The sequence below is a fragment of the Schistocerca gregaria genome, chromosome 3, assembly GCF_023897955.1.
Source record: "Schistocerca gregaria isolate iqSchGreg1 chromosome 3, iqSchGreg1.2, whole genome shotgun sequence".
Taxonomy (NCBI): Eukaryota; Metazoa; Arthropoda; class Insecta; order Orthoptera; family Acrididae; genus Schistocerca; species Schistocerca gregaria.
In genome coordinates, this window is record NC_064922.1 from 17,813,425 (window position 1) to 17,826,892 (window position 13,468).

Below are 13,468 nucleotides of genomic sequence, written 5' to 3' on the forward strand. Positions count from 1 at the left end.
TTTTCTCCGCTGCAGACGTAAATTACCGATTTTCTGATTAACGTGATGTAATGGAAATAGCAACTTTAAAACTAGCCTACGTCTCCATCAGTCGCAAGAAAACTGTATTTGAAGGTGAAGGTGATTTTGTAGACATGTGTGAAAGTCATGTTCTGAAGTGCAAGTTGTTTTGGTTGGAGAGAACACGGCTACATGTCAGATGTGTAGCCAAGCAGTAATGGGTCGCCATAGCTGCAAATATTAGTCGAAAATATGAAGTGTTGTCAGCTGAAGTCGGATGATTCAGACGACCGTACGGACGAAGTACGCATAAGTGCCGCTAGGCAGCGCCTGTTTAGCTCAGTGGTAGGGCATTGGTCTAGTAAACCAGGGGTCGTGAGTTCCATCCTCACAGGAGGAAGACGAATTTTGGAAATCATTTGCGCCTCATGGCCGTATAGCAAACAGTATCTGTGATGACGAACAATTAGCGACAGGCGTTTTATTAAGAATTACTCTCAGATGTGATTAAGGCGAATGGCGCAGATAAAGCATTTGCCAAAGCGGTACGGCATAAGGTGGGACGAGGCAGTCTGAATTATATTTTATAGATGTATTTCTCACAAATCTCGGAGCCTCTCGCGGTCGTCGTCGCCGCCGCCGCTTCTGCAGAAGTAGCAAATGGCCGTCGTAGCAAATGCGGCGAGGGACACCCTGCCATCGATTCCGAATGCGCAAAGTGTGTGGTCTTGTTTCCTGTCTATGTTTGGTCGGTCTCGTAAGAGGTTGAATGTAACGAATGGGTGGGAAAGAGTAAGGGGCAGCGGCTGTGTGGAACAAAAACACAATTCCTCAGGGGGTGTGAGCGTTTCGAGATGAGTCGTATATAAGTTATACTTGTTCGTCAGTGCCTGTGTGGCCTAATGGATAAGGCGTCGGACTTCGGATCCGAAGATTGCAGTTTGGATTCCTGTCACCGTCGTGTTTTTCCAGTTATGAAAAACAAACATAACGTTTTAATGTATCAATTGAGCAGTACGAAACCGTCTGAATGTTGCTGTTGACCATTTTGTGCTTGGAGCTGGTCTTGAGCTTGAAACACACACAACAAGACCGGTGTTAACTAGCGAAATGGTCGGCAGAGTGCCCTCACCGCGAGGTTTGACTGGCACTTGCACATCTAAAAGAACGTCGGAAAGTAACTCGTTCGGCTTTTGAGTCACGTCAAGTATATGTGTTAATTTTGACGCCGCTTTCTCTGCAGATTGTCATGCAATTCCTTAACCTCTCAGAAATGATTATGAAATAAAAAAGAAGTACTTGACGAGTGTGGTGTTAGGAAAACATTAGGCAGCATGGAGAGATTCTGTATGGGACCAACCAACCCAAACGAGTACTGTGTGATCTGCTACCCAGCAGGTATCCAACGGGGCAGCACGGCTAGCTCAGACGGTAGAGCATGATATTCTTAATCACAGTGTCGTGGGTTCGAGCCCTACGCTGGGCGGAACGGAATTTTTTTCCGCTGCAGATGTAAATTACCGATTTTCTGATTAACGTGATGTAATGGAAATAGCAACTTTAAAATTTTCCTACGTCTCCATCAGTCGCAAGAAAACTGTATTTGAAGGTGAAGGTGATTTTGTAGACATGTGTGAAAGTCATGTTCCGAAGTGCAGGTGGTTTTCTTTGGAGAGAACATCGGCTACGTGTCAGATGTGTAGCCAAGCAGTAATGGGTCGCCATAGCTGCAAATATTAGTCGACAATATGAAGTGTTCTCAGCTGAAGTCTGATGATTCAGACGACCGTACGGACGAAGTACGCAAAAGTGCCGCTAGGCGGCGCCGGTTTAGCTCAGTGGTAGAGCACTGGTCTAGTAAACCAGGGGTCGTGAGATCCATCCTCACAGGAGGAAGACGAATTTTGGAAATCAGTTGCGCGTCATGGACGTATAGCAAACCGTATCTGTGATGACGAACAATTAGTGACAGACGTTTTATTAAGAATTACTCTCAGATGTGATTAAGGCGAATGGCGCAGATAAAGCATTTGCCAAAGCGTTACAGCATAAGGTTGGACGAGGCAGTCTGAATTACATTTTATAGATGTATTTCTCACATATCTCAGAGCCTCTTGCGGTCGTCGTCGTCGTCGTCGTCGTCGTCGTCGTCGTCGTCGTCGTCGCCGGCGCTTCTGCAGAAGTAGCAAATGGCCATCGTAGCAAATGCGGCGAGGGGCACCCTGCCATCGATTCCGAATGCGCAAAGTGTGTGCTCTTGTTTTCCTGTCTATGTTTGGTCGGTCTCGTAAGAGGTTGAATGTAACGAATGGGTGGGAAAGAGTAAGGGGCAGCGGCTGTGTGGAACGAAAACACAATTCCTCAGGGGGTGTGAGCGTTTCGAGATGAGTCGTATATCAGTTATACTCGGTCGTAAGTGACCGTGTGGCCTAATGGATAAGGCGTCGGACTTCGGATCCGAAGATTGCAGGTTCCAATCCTGTCACGGTCGTGTTTTTCCAGTTCTGAAAAAGAAACATACCGTTTTAATGTAGCAATTGTGCAGTACGAAACCGTCTGAATGTTGCTGTTGACCATTTAGTGCTTGGAGATGATCTTGAGCTTGAAACACACACAACAAGACGGGTGTTAACTAGCGAAATAGTCGGCAGAGTGCCCTCACCGCGAGTTTTGACTGGCACTTGCACATCTAAAACAACGTCGGAAAGTAACTCGTTCGGCTTTTGAGTCACGTCAAGTATGTGTGTTAATTTTGACGCCGCTAGCTCTGCAGATTGTCATGCAATTCCTTTACCTTTCAGAAATGATTATGAAATAAAAGTGAAGTACGTGACGAGTGTGACGTTAGGAAAAGATTAGGCAGCATGGAGAGATTCTGTATGGGACCACCCAACACAAAAGAGTACTGTGTGACGTGCTACCCGGCAGGTATTAACCGAGGCAGCCTTCTAGCTCAGTCGGTAGTGCGTGAGACTTTTAATCCCACTATTGTTTGTTCGAGCACCACGCAGGGCGGATCTGGATTTTGTTCCGCTGCAAATGTAAATTACCGTTTTTCTGATTAACGTGATGTAATGTAAATAGCAACTTTAAACTTTGCCTACGTCTCTGTCAGTCGCAAGGAAACTGTATTTGAAAGTGAAGGTGATTTTGTAGGCATGTGTGAAAGACAAGTTCTGAAATACAAGTAAAGAAAATAAAAAATAAAAGATTGGTTAAGGCGTTGGACTTCGGATCCGAAGATTGCAGGTTCGAATCCTATCACGGTCGTGTTTTTCCAGTTCTGAAAAAGAAACATACCGTTTTAATGTAGCAATTGTGCAGTACGAAACCGTCTGAATGTTGCTGTTGGCCATTTTGTGCTTGGAGATGGTCTTGAGCTTGAAACACACACAACAAGACCGGTGTTAACTAGCGAAATGGTTGGCAAGTGCCCTCACCGCGAGGTTTGACTGGCACTTGCACATGTAAAACAACGTCGGAAAGTAACTCGTTCGACTTTTGTGTCACATCAAGTATGTGTGTTAATTTTGACGCCGCTAGCTCTGCAGATTGTCATGCAATTCCTTTAATTCTCAGAAATGATTATGAAATAAAAGTGAAGTACGTGACGAGTGTGACGTTAGGAAAACATTAGGAAGCATGGAGAGATTCTGTATGGGACCACCCAACCCAAACGAGTACAGTGTGATCTGCTACCCAGCAGGTATCCAACGAGGCAGCACGGCTAGCTCAGTCGGTAGAGCATGAGACTCTTATTCACACGGTCGTGGGTTCGAGCCCTACGCTGGGCGGAACGGAATTTTTTTCCGCTGCAGATGTAAATTACCGATTTTCTGATTAACGTGTTGTAATGGAAATAGCAACTTTAAAATTTGCCTACGTCTCCATCAGTCGCAAGAAAACTGTATTTGAAGGTGAAGGTGATTTTGTAGACATGTGTGAAAGTCATGTTCTGAAGTGCAAGTTGTTTTGGGTTGGAGAGAACACGGCTACGTGTCAGATGTGTAGCCAAGCAGTAATGGGTCGCCACAGCTGCAAATATTAGTGGAAAACATGAAGTGTTGTCAGCTGAAGTCTGATGATTCAGACGACCGTACGGACGAAGTACGCAAAAGTGCCGCTAGGCGGCGCCTGCTTAGCTCAGTGGTAGAGCATTGGTCTAGTAAACCAAGGGTCGTGAGTTCCATCCTCACAGGAGGAAGACGAATCTTGGAAATCAGTTGCGTATCGTGGCCGTATAGCAAACAGTATCTGCGATGAGGAACAATTAGCGGCAGGCGCTTTATTAAGAATTACTCTCAGATGTGACTAAGGCGAATGGCGCAGATAAAGTATTTGCCAAAGCAGTATGGCATAAGGTGGGACGAGGCAGTCTGAATTACATTTTATAGATGTATTTCTCACAAATCTCTGAACCTCTCGCGGTCGTCGTCGTCGTCGTCGTCGTCGTCGTCGTCGCCGCCACCGCTTCTGAAGGAAGTAGCAAATGGCCATTGTAGCAAATACGGCGAGGGACACCCTGCCATCGATTCCGAATGCGCAAAGTGTGTGGTCTTGTTTTCCTGTCTATGTTTGGTCGGTCTCGTAAGAGGTTGAATGTAACGAATGGGTGGGAAAGAGTAAGGGGCAGCGGCTGTGTGGAACGAAAACACAATTCCTCAGGGGCGTGAGCGTTTCGAGATGAGTCGTATATAAGTTGTACTTGGTCGTCAGTGACCGTGTGGCCTAATGGATAAGGCGTCGGACTTCGGATCCGAAGATTGCAGGTTCCAATCCTGTCACGGTCGTGTTTTTCAGGTTCTGAAAAAGAAACATACCGTTTTAATGTAGCAATTGAGCAGTACGAAACCGTCTGAATGTTGCTGTTGACCATTCTGTGCTTGGAGATGGTCTTGAGCCTGAAACACACACAACAAGACCGGTGTTAACTAGCGAAATGGTCGGCAGAGTGCCCTCACCGCGAGTTTTGACTGGTACTTTCACATCTAAAACAACGTCGGAAAGTACCTCGTTCTGCTTTTGTGTCACATCAAGTATGTGTGTTAATTTTGACGCCGCTGGCTCTGCAGATTGTCATGCAAGTCCTTTAATTCGCAGAAATGATTATGAAATAAAAGTGAAGTACGTGACGAGTGTGACGTTAGGAAAACAATAGGAAGCATGGAGAGATTCTGTATGGGACCACCCAACCCAAACGAGTACTGTGTGATCTGCTACCCAGCAGGTATCCAACGAGGCAGCACGGCTAGCTCAGTCGGTAGAGCATGAGACTCTTATTCACACGGTCGTGGGTTCGAGCCCTACGCTGGGCGGAACGGAAGTTTTTTCCGCTGCAGATGTAAATTACCGATTTTCTGATTAACGTGATGTAATGGAAATAGCAACTTTAAAATTTGCCTACGTCTCCATCAGTCGCAAGAAAACTGTATTTGAAGGTGAAGGTGATTTTGTAGACATGTGTGAAAGTCATGTTCTGAAGTGCAAGTTGTTTTGGGTTGGAGAGAACACGGCTACGTGTCAGATGTGTAGCCAAGCAGTAATGGGTCGCCATAGCTGCAAATATTAGTCGAAAATATGAAGTGTTGTCAGCTGAAGTCTGATGATTCAGACGACCGTACGGACGAAGTACGCAAAAGTTCCGCTAGGCCGCGCCTCTTTAGCTCAGTGATGTCTGTGCTCAGCGCTGTGGCTGGCTTGTTTACTTCTGCGGGGTAAGTCGCTCGTTAGCAGCGGTTATTCTTGCGTGTGAGTAATGATGTTGATGAATCAGTGATGACACAAGCTATGAGGATAGATACTTTGAAGTTAACTTTCGGTAATTCATTTGCTCGACCAACCTCTTTCGAAATCGAGGATTTAATCGAAGACGTGATGAAAATTGGAATCGATCAGATTATTGGTATACATTTGTCGATTTTGTCTAGCATAGTTTATATCAAGATGAGAGATGCCGATTTTTGTGACAAAATAGTTGACTCCTTCAGTTCCGGTTTGAAGTTTAAGCATATTGATGGCAATGTGGGTGTAGTTACTGTTTCCCACGCAGGGCTTGGACTTCGAACAATTCGCATTTTTGAACTACCCTTTGAGGTACCAGCCGATCAGATAAATGTTGCGATATCGCCATATGGCAAAGTTTTGAGTAACTTTGCTGAACGTTGGTCTCCGGCTCATAAATATCCGGTGTTGAATGGCGTCAGGCAGCTTAAAGTAGACTTGCAACGACATTTTCCGTCGTACGTCACGGTTTGTGGGTACCGTGCAGTCGTAATGTATGATGGCCAACCTAGGACATGTGCTAGATGTTTACAGCGTCGTGTAGTTCAACTTCCAACCGGAGAGAGTGTTCGCCCTCCCGCAATGTCAACATTACCGGCATCGTACGTGTCGGTTGCTCACGGTGAGCCGGCAATACAACCGATTCGTGATCCACCTGCCGGACCCAGTCTCGCAGTTAATGTAGCATCACCGGACACTCCAGTCACGTCCGGGATGGCTGTTTCTGAAACCCATGACACTAACAGGACCAGTGATATGGTGGTAGAACAACCCATACAGGGTGCTGAGTTAACGGAGATGTCCCTGGCTCCTGCTACCATGTCCGAACAAGTGACTGAAACGATGCCGAACTCTGACGCAGTAATACGCGGTAATAGATCTCCGAAGAAAAATAAAAAAACGAAGGATGGCTCATCAAGGTGCGGAAGATACAGCACCGAGCTTGCGGGGAAAGGCAAAATTAATCGGCCAGAATTTAAAAGAAGGACCAGCTGACGCTGTCGCCTCGACTTCGCGCTCACGTAACGCACCACGATCTGACAACACCGTGTCGGAGCCGCCCGCGACGTCCGACAGCAGACAAGATGAGATGCCGATTCAGAACACTGAGCCACCGCATACGAATCCACCGTTTCCTGAACCAGTAGGCACCCTTTCCTCTCCTAATTGGGCAGACGAGTGTGAAACGAATAAAGATGATGTAGAGATGCAGGAGGATTCAACACCCGCGACTGGCTCCTTGCCCCCTCTCTCAGTAGTTGATGGAAGCAAAGTCCTCGTTGCCATGCCTACTCAAACGACCGAAACTGTCAGCGCCTCCAATTGACAGCTAGCTGACGTATCCTAACGTCTACTCCTTTCGTACGGAACATCAATGACCACCTTGCAGGCCTACAAGATCCTGACTCTCAATATCAGTAAGATACGTAGCGATTTGAATCTGAAAAACTTACAAGACTTGTTATACGCAGCTGACATAGATATAGCAATGCTTCAGGAAGTGAGTGATATCGAGTTAGACCACATAGCCGGGTATAACGCGTTCATAAACCCTGGCAACGGTTTCGAACTTGGAACAGCATTACTCTTAAAAGAAGGGATCATTGCCAATTGTGAGGCAAAACTTGTGACCGGCAGAGGGATAGCAGTAACTGTCATTAACATCAGACTGATTAATATTTACGCACCTTCTGGGTCCAGTAATAGGCAACGCCGTGCAGAATTTTTCCGCCACGAGATCCTTCCCCTCTTCGGGACCAACTACACTGATGTCATTTATGGCGGAGATTTCAATTGTGTGCTTAGTCAAATAGATCAAACTCCGCACTTTAATCGGTGTGTTGAATTAGAACAGATCATTCAAGAACTCCACTTAACTGACACCTGGACGTCCATGCACGGAATGGCAGTGGGTTTTACACATTTTACCAGTCATTCGGCAAGTAGGTTAGATAGAATTTACATATCGTGTAATTTAAAGCAACACCTGCTACAGACCGAAATATGGCCTACTGTATTTTCCGACCATGCTGCCTATATCTGTTCCGTCAACATGAAACAACAGGAAACCTACCGGAGTCGAGGGTTATGGAAGTTCAACATTGCACATTTGCAAGATACTGAATGTTGAGAAGCCTTCCTGTCCACTTGGACGGTCTGTGAACCTAAATTCAATTCCTACAACTCCGCGATCGAGTGGTGGCTCCAATGCGCCAAACCTCAAATTAGGAAAACTTTAATGATTTACTCCCGTCAGAAAAATCAGTGGCACAAACGGACGATGGAATTTTATTTTCAGTGTCTTCGGGAGTTACATAAATTTGACGCGACCGATATCCGCAATTTTGCACAGATCAAAAGAATTCAGGCAAAAATTTTAACGCTGCAACGGAAACAGTTGGAAAGTTTTCAAGTTCGTGCGCGAGTTCCTACGACGGTGCAAGAAGAAGAGGCTGCCATGTATCACATGTTACGTGAAAGTCGACGAGGCCGTCGGAAAATCCTTACACAGATCCAAACCAGCACCGGTGCCATAGTTACTAAACAAAGTGCAATCTTGAGTGCGATTGAAGAGTACTATCGAGACCTGATGTCCAATAAAATAACAGATGATACCGTGTTTGTGGATTTTAAGACAAATTTATCACGGAGACTCGGCCCCACAGAGGCTAATCAGCTTATTACAGAGGTGACAGAAGATGAATTAACAGACATTATCCTACGGAGTCCGAAAAATTAATCTCCAGGTTCGGACGGCCTACCTGCAGAAGTATATCAAACCTACTGGCCGCAGATGAAATCGAAGCTACTTGCAATATGTAACGAACTCATGAACCCATGTAACGTTATTCCGCAGGAATTTCGACAGGGAATTGTTGTTTTACTGCCCAAGAACCCGTGCAGTGACAACCCAACAAACTTGAGACCTCTCACGTTGTTAAATAGTGATTATAAACTATTCGCCAGTGTCCTCAGCCAACGGCTCAAAAATGTCATGTCCACAATCACAGGACATTATCAAACGAGTGTTGGTAGAAATAGATCTATTTACCACACGCTCACGGATTACAGAGATGTGATAGCCGTAGCGGAGGCCTGCAAATTAAAATGCGCCCTCTTAATGATAGACTTTGAAAAAGCATTCGACAGAGTGAGCCACCGATTCCTTTTCCACGTCATGCGAGAATTGGGATTTCCGCACCAGTTCACGCAAGTAATCGACAATATGATCCGTAATAGTACTTCGCGAATCCAAATTAATGGTCGCCTCAGTGGTGCGATTGATATCGCGTGTTCGGTGAGGCAAGGCTGTCCGATGTCGATGGCTCTCTTTGCCATCGCCATAGAACCTCTGCTTGCTACGCTAACTGAACGTTTGCAGGGATTGGAAATCAATAGACAGAAGATTGTGTGCCGTGCGTACGCAGATGATGTCGGCTTTCTTGTCGTGAACGCGCAAGAAGTGAGGTCCTCACTTGAAATACTTCAACGATATGCGGTGGCATCAGGGGCGAAGGTGAACTGGCAAAAATCTGGAATCATGAATGTCGGACGGGGAATACATTTCCCCAACCATGCCCGATTACGGGAACTTACCAGTATACAGTGCTTAGGACTTGAGTTTCGCCGGAAGATACAGAATACCATTGCTGTAAATTATAGAGATTTTTTCACAAGGTCAGGGCATGTGTACAACAGCATAGTATTAGGCAACTGAATGCTCTCCAAAAAGTTGAACTGGTCAACACCTATATCGTCTCGAAGATCAACTATGTAGCCAAAGTGTTGTCTCTTCCCAGTGGCATTGCGAATAGAATGCTGTCCGCTCTTGGCCATTTCGTGACCAGAGGCAATTTCATCAAAGTTAAATTTGTTACGTTGACGCTCCCTACTCGGAAGGGCGGATTAAACCTCACTGATGTTTATAAGAAGGCACAGGCGATCTATCTAAGCAATATGTATAAGGTGTGGACAAAATCTCCTCATTGTCTCACTGCTCACCTGCTCAACGAAATATCACCAGCGGACCTCAACCCCCCGATTGATGTACATCATATTCCACACGACCTTTACCATTTAAAATACTTCCTTTTGGAATATAGTTATGCTCGACAAAGAATTCCGGAGAAGGAAATAACGGTGGTGAAGCAATTGTATAAGACTTTGATGGAGTCCACATCCCGGAATACCATCGAAGAGAAATATCCAGCTCACAATTGGCGGGTCATTTGGGATAATATTCATTCACGACATTTACCGTCTCACGTGCGAGCGTCTTGGTATCTAACGGTGAACCGTAAAATAGCAACCAATGCCAGGCTCCATTCCATTCATCTGGCCGATTCACCCTTATGCAACATATGCCGGGTACAACATAGCGAGGAACACAGATTTGTCTGCGAAACAGTGCGAGATGTTTGGACGGTCATAAGACAGTTGTTGGCAAGCATCACTAGAACATGCCCTGCCACCATAACGCCAGCCGACTTCCTCACTCTGGAGGTGGTGCCTTACCCGCAGACCAAACGAAATTCAGTAAACTGGCTTAAAGGCCACACAGTTTACTATCTTTTCAATGTGAACGAAACGAGTAAAGAAGACTTTCTTCTGTATTTAATGATACAGCACCACCGACTGCAGAAGACTAACAGCTACAAAGCTAATTTTGCAAACTTTTTAAGCCACACAATCATTTCACAGCCAATATAGGATGGAGTGCTTACAGCCCCTTTTCGACATGGTGGATTCCACTCTCCTATCGGCCGCCCAGAGTGAAGACAAAAGACGTTAGTGCGGGGACGACTTTACGAGTGTGTCATCTTGATAATTCGTCGGATTCAGAAAATAACAGCTCGTTTGATGTAGCGCGTTACGTCTCATTGGCGGATGCCTTCCACGAAACTGTATTTCCTAGTTTTTTTTTTATTGTAACAGAAGATACGATAGAGAGAACAACAGTAGAAGAATTTTAATTTATTTTGTTCATCAATTATTAACATTGATTGAGGAGCGAGATGCAATCATGCGGTGCAAAATGCACGGATTTCCCTATTCTCCTGCATAAATATGAAATGGTCATAATTAATTTACACTGCGTTTGGAAGCACCATTTGTCTTCGGATTATTTTCTGTTTTTCTGTTACCGGCGGCGGAGTCAAGCCGCAGTTTTTTCTTTATTTCGCAGTAGAGGTAGGGTGACATGGTGACAGCTATGGTGGGAGACATTGTGGCCAGGCTTCGGATTGCACGACCCCTGCCCACTTTGCCTCTCCCTGTTTGTTTACCGCATTTTACCTAACAAAAGAAAAAAAAATGGATCAGAACAAAAAAGTGGCTACGATACCTGGCTCTCACCCAGGAGGCCCGGGTTCGATTCCCGGTACCGGAAGTGCGCGTTAAAAAAAAAAAAAGTGGTAGTGCACTGGTATAGTAAACCAGGGGTCGTTGTTATCTAAAAAAAATTGGTTAAGGTGTAAAAAAAATGGAAAAAATATGAAAAAAAAAATGGATAAGGCCTCGGACTTCGGATCTGAAGATTACAGGTAAAAAAAAGAAAAAAAAAGAAAAAAGTGGTAGAGCACTGGTCTAGTAAACCAGGAGTCGTGAGTTCCATCCTCACAGGAGGAAGACGAATTTTGGAAATGAGTTGCGCGTCATGGCCCTATAGCAAACAGTATCTGTGATGACGAACAATTAGCGAGAGGCGTTTTATTAAGAATTACTCTCAGATGTGATTAAGGCGAATGGCGCAGATAAAGCATTTGCCAAAGCGGTACGGCATAAGGTTGGACGAGGCAGTCTGAATTACATTTTATAGATGTATTTCTCACAAATCTCTGAGCCTCTCGCGGTCGTCGTCGTCGTCGTCGTCGTCGTCGTCGTCGTCGTCGCCGCCGCCGCTTCTGCAGAAGTAGCAAATGGCCATCGTAGCAAATGCGGCGAGGGGCACCCTGCCATCGATTCCGATTGCGCAAAGTGTGTGGTCTTGTTTTCCTGTCTATGTTTGGTCGGTCTCGTAAGAGGTTGAATGTAACGAATGGGTGGGAAAGAGTAAGGGGCAGCGGCTGTGTGGAACGAAAACACAATTCCTCAGGGGGTGTGAGCGTTTCGAGATGAGTCGTATATAAGTTATACTTGGTCGTCAGTGACCGTGTGACCTAATGGATAAGGCGTCGGACTTCGGATCGGAAGATTGCAGGTTCGAATCCTGCTCGCTCGTGTTTTTCCAGTTCTGAAAAAGAAACATACTGTTTTAATGTAGCAATTGTGCAGTACGAAACCGTCTGAATGTTGCTGTTGACCATTTTGTGCTTGGAGATGGTCTTGAGCTTGAAACACACACAACAAGACCGGTGTTAACTAGCGAAATGGTCGGCAGAGTGCCCTCACCGCGAGGTTTGACTGGCACTTGCACATCTAAAACAACGTCCGAAAGTAACTCGTTCGGGTTTTGAGTCACGTCAAGTATGTGTGTTAATTTTGACGACGCTAGCTCTGCAGATTGTCATGCAATTCCTTTACCTCTCAAAAATGATTATGAAATAAAAGTGAAGTACGTGACGAGTGTGACGTTAGGACTACATTAGGCAGCATGGAGAGATTCTGTATGGGACCAACCAACCCAAACGAGTACTGTGTGATCTGCTACCCAGCAGGTATCCAACGAGGCAGCACGGCTAGCTCAGTCGGTAGAGCCTGAGACTGTTATTCACAGGGTCGTGGGGTCGAGCCATACGCTCGGCGGAACGGAGTTTTTTTCCGCTACAGATGTAAATTACCGATTTTCTGATTAACGTGATGTAACGGAAGTAGCAACTTTAAAACTTGCCTACGTCTCAATCAGTCGCAAGAAAACTGTATTTGAAGGTGAAGGTGATTTTGTAGACATGTGTGAAAGTCATGTTCTGAAGTGCTGGTGGTTTTGTTTGGAGAGAACATCGGCTACGTGTCAGATGTGTAGCCAAGCAGTAATGGGTCGCCATAGCTGCAAATATTAGTCGAAAATATGAAGTGTTGTCAGCTGAAGTCTGATGATTCAGACGACCGTACGGACGAAGTACGCAAAAGTTCCGCTAGGCCGCGCCTCTTTAGCTCAGTGATGTCTGTGCTCAGCGCTGTGGCTGGCTTGTTTACTTCTGCGGGGTAAGTCGCTCGCTAGCAGCGGTTATTCTTGCGTGTGAGTAATGATGTTGATGAATCAGTGATGACACAAGCTATGAGGATAGATACTTTGAAGTTAACTTTCGGTAATTCATTTGCTCGACCAACCTCTTTCGAAATCGAGGATTTAATCGAAGACGTGATGAAAATTGGAATCGATCAGATTATTGGTATACATTTGTCGATTTTGTCTAGCATAGTTTATATCAAGATGAGAGATGCCGATTTTTGTGACAAAATAGTTGACTCCTTCAGTTCCGGTTTGAAGTTTAAGCATATTGATGGCAATGTGGGTGTAGTTACTGTTTCCCACGCAGGGCTTGGACTTCGAACAATTCGCATTTTTGAACTACCCTTTGAGGTACCAGCCGATCAGATAAATGTTGCGATATCGCCATATGGCAAAGTTTTGAGTAACTTTGCTGAACGTTGGTCTCCGGCTCATAAATATCCGGTGTTGAATGGCGTCAGGCAGCTTAAAGTAGACTTGCAACGACATTTTCCGTCGTACGTCACGGTTTGTGGG

The 13,468-nt window shown here is 45.4% G+C and overlaps 5 non-coding genes across 5 annotated transcripts; all 5 read left to right on the top strand.

The window, feature by feature from the left end:
• Positions 1–2,418: 2,418 nt before the first annotated feature.
• Positions 2,419–2,491, top strand: Trnar-ucg (transfer RNA arginine (anticodon UCG)). The gene has a single exon. It is a non-coding gene; the product is annotated as a tRNA-Arg (tRNA).
• Positions 2,492–3,721: 1,230 nt separating this feature from the next.
• Positions 3,722–3,794, top strand: Trnak-cuu (transfer RNA lysine (anticodon CUU)). Its single transcript has one exon. It is a non-coding gene; the product is annotated as a tRNA-Lys (tRNA).
• Positions 3,795–4,132: 338 nt separating this feature from the next.
• Trnat-agu (transfer RNA threonine (anticodon AGU)) lies at positions 4,133–4,204 on the top strand. The gene has a single exon. It is a non-coding gene; the product is annotated as a tRNA-Thr (tRNA).
• A 513-nt stretch (positions 4,205–4,717) lies between these two features.
• On the top strand, positions 4,718–4,790 carry Trnar-ucg (transfer RNA arginine (anticodon UCG)). The gene has a single exon. It is a non-coding gene; the product is annotated as a tRNA-Arg (tRNA).
• Positions 4,791–5,242: 452 nt separating this feature from the next.
• Trnak-cuu (transfer RNA lysine (anticodon CUU)) lies at positions 5,243–5,315 on the top strand. The gene has a single exon. It is a non-coding gene; the product is annotated as a tRNA-Lys (tRNA).
• The last annotated feature ends 8,153 nt before the right edge of the window (positions 5,316–13,468 follow it).